Raw genomic sequence first — 3,372 nt, forward strand, 5'->3', positions numbered from 1 at the left:
TGGCACATATATACAATGGAATATTACTCAGCCATAAAAAGAAACGAAATTGAGTTATTTGTAGTGAGGTGGATGGACCTAGAGTCTGTCATACAGAGTGAAGTAAGTCAGAAAGAGAAAAACAAATACCGTATACTAACACATATATATGGAATCTAAGTACCTGTCTTTTTAATGTTCTGTTTCAAAATGTGAAGCATGCCTAGAGCACCTCCGCTTCTTATGAAGTAGATAGCTATCTCAAGGAAAAGCACCTGAGCAATCGTTGGAGTTGCAAATTGAACTAGCTACTTTATTTTTTTATTCAATTTATTTAATCTGAAAAAAACTAGCTACTTCATTCACAGAACATCATTTTGACTTAAAAGAATGACTGACAGGGAACTATGGTTATTCAGACTTGAGTAATTGGCAGACATTTGTTTGAAAAAGAACAAAGTGAGCCTGTCACTTCAAGAAAAACAACTGACAGTATTTACTGCCAATAAGATTTGAGCTTTCAAGTGAAAATTAGAATTGTGTAGAACTTGTGTCTAACACTAGGAGCTTAACAACAGGCTATTATTTAAATGCTTTCTTCGATGAGACTGATGGTGATATTAACAAATATAATTTTTTAATATTATATATTGAAATGTACAAATGTTTGGAATATCTGCACAACTCAGTAAAACAGTATTTTCCAAATGATCCATGCATGAGGTTACAAAATCATTATACATAGTGCAACCATTATAATGGTAAGAGACCCATTCTTAGGGCAAGATAAACTAATAGTTTTTAATGTAGCAGAGTATGAAAAGCTCATTGATTTTGTTTCAGATTCCACATTACAAATGACCTTTAAAAAATACCACTTATCAAGTTTTCTCATAGTATCAAAGAAAATATCCACAATTACCTGAAAGGCTATAAATATACACTTCCCTTTCCCAGATACATATTTGGGTGAGCTTAGATTTTCTTCACACAGGTCAACAAAAACAACATATGAAAATAGATTAAATGCAAAAATAGATAGCAGAATCCAGCTGTCTTCCATTAAGCCAAGCATTAAAGAGATTTGCAAAAATGTAACACAATGCCACTCTTTCACTAATTTTTTTTGTTTGTTTTGGAAAATAGGGTTTTTTTAAATTAAAACTATGATCTTATTATGGATTTGCTCTTGTTGCTTTTAAATTAATTAGTATTTTTTAGTTCCTCGATTTGAATTTCTAGTACAGTAAATTTTTTATTAATTTATTTTTATTGGAGTATAGTTGCTCTACAATGTTGTATTAGCTTCTACTGCACAGCAAAATGAATCTAGTACAGTAAATATTGATAGATATAACACTTGCAAACAAAAGCCATGGGGGTCCTCAATAATTTTTTAAAAGATAGAAGGGATCCAGAGACCAAAAAGTGTGAAAACCACTGGCATAGGAGTTGAAAGTAATTTAAGTACCAAAAGCCAAAACTTACACCATAAATGACAGATGAGAAAGAAAATAGGTGGAAAACCAGACTACACCTCCTATCACCTTCCCATTCCACTCCCAGACTGGAAGTTGCCTGGCTGGAGATGAAGGAATACTGGAAAGGGAAAAGAGAGGTAAACATGGGTATGAGTTTCTTCTCTCCCTGCTCTTCCTCCTTGCTGTCCAAGTGAGTCATAAAAATGACAGGATGAGAGATCTTCCTTAAGACTAAGGATCCAAGAGTGGAGAAAGCTGTGTCCTACTTTGCATCTAAAAGTCGGCCAAGCAGCAACCTCCTCTGTGTGCTCTGCCCACCAATGGTATGGGAGCAAAATAGTAACAACAAGACCAGGTGTTCCAGGCATATGATCTAAGATTGTACAAGTTCCACAGGGGCACAGGAGAACATACAAAAATTCCCATTCTCCATGGAAGCTGCAAAAACCACTAAGAATAGGCCTATTTAGATCCAAAGGGACTGGGCAGCTAGGACCAGGAGGACACCTGATAACTGCAGGGCATGGGAAGAGCCCAGACCATGGAAGCCAGAGGCCACTTACCAAAGACTGAACTTGATGAGATTCAACCAGTGCCAGCAGAAGACAGATGATGGCTGAGGCCAAGGTGTCACCCTCTTCCCTCATGTCCAAGACAACCTTGGGAAGAAAGGAGAGAAGAATTCTGAAATTGACTGGGTTTTTTAAAAATAGAATTAAAAATTCCTAAAGTGATGAAACATATCTTACATTGAGACAGTTACTGAAAACTAAAAAAGCTACATTTCTGCACAGGTTCTGGATTATAGAATTTATGCCTACTATATAAGCATTGTATCCCAGGTACAATTAGCAACAATGGAGATACATGGAAAAAGAGCAAACAGCCAGGGTCAAGAGTATTGATAAACCACCTCAGTTAAGAAGAGCCAGGAGTGGGGAATTAGTTTTTCTGAGTCTCTCCCATGTAGACATGTTGTTAAACTTTTGTTTGATTTTCTCCTGTTAATCTGTCTCTTCCCAATTTAATTCTTAGACCAGCCAGAAGAACCTAGAAGGGTAGAGGGCAATTTCTTCCTACCGAACAGCTGGGATGAGAATGGGATACAACATTACTGGCTGAACACTTCTTGCCCCAAAGCTGTTGCAGTAAGAGATGCTGGGACACCTGACAGAAGCCAGCAGAAGCCATGTGGCTGACAGGGTCTTGGTGCTCTGGCCAGGTGTCAGGCCTGAGCCTCCAAGGTGGAAGAGCCAAGTTCAGGACATTGGAGCACCAGAAACCTCCCAACCCCACATGATATCAAGCAGAAAGAGCTCTCCTGGAGATCTCTGTCTCAACACTAAGACCCAGCTCCACCAAACAGCCAGCAAGCTACAGCGCTGGATGCCCCTCGCCAAACAACTAGCAAGAGAGCAACACAGACCCACCCATTAGCAGAGAGGCTGCCTAAAATCATAATAAGTTCACAGAAACCCCAAAACACACCACTGGAAGCGGCCCTGCCCACCAGAAAGACAAGATCAAGTCCCACCCACCAGAACACAGGCACTAGTCCTCTCCACCAGGAAGCCTACACAAGCCAATCAACCAAGCTTTACCCACTGGGGGCAGAAACCAAAAACAACGGGAACTATGAACCTGCAGCCTGTGAAAAGGAGACCCCAAACACAGTAAGTTAAGCAAAATGAGAAGACAGAGAAATACACAGCAGATAAAGGAGCAAGGTAAAAACCCACCAGACAAAACAAATGAAGAGGAAATAGTCAATCTACCTGAAAAAGAATTCAGAGTAATGACAGTAAAGATGATCCAAAATCTCAGAAATAGAATGGAGAAGATACAAGAAATGTTTAACAAGAACCTAGAAGAACTAAAGAGTAAACAAACAATGATGAACAACACAATAAAT

General features: G+C 38.8%; 1 long non-coding RNA gene across 2 annotated transcripts in view; it reads right to left on the minus strand.

Moving 5' to 3' along the window:
- Nucleotides 1-3,372, minus strand: part of LOC114486613 (uncharacterized) — a 188,149-nt gene that overhangs the window by 165,012 nt on the left and 19,765 nt on the right. For both annotated transcript variants that reach the window (XR_003680647.2, XR_003680645.2), the window contains exon 2: nt 2,024-2,119. This is a non-coding gene — a long non-coding RNA (uncharacterized lncRNA). The remainder of the gene's footprint in view (nt 1-2,023; nt 2,120-3,372) is intronic.

Source organism: Physeter macrocephalus, chromosome 7 (assembly GCF_002837175.3).
Source record: "Physeter macrocephalus isolate SW-GA chromosome 7, ASM283717v5, whole genome shotgun sequence".
In the NCBI taxonomy this organism is placed as follows: Eukaryota; Metazoa; Chordata; class Mammalia; order Artiodactyla; family Physeteridae; genus Physeter; species Physeter macrocephalus.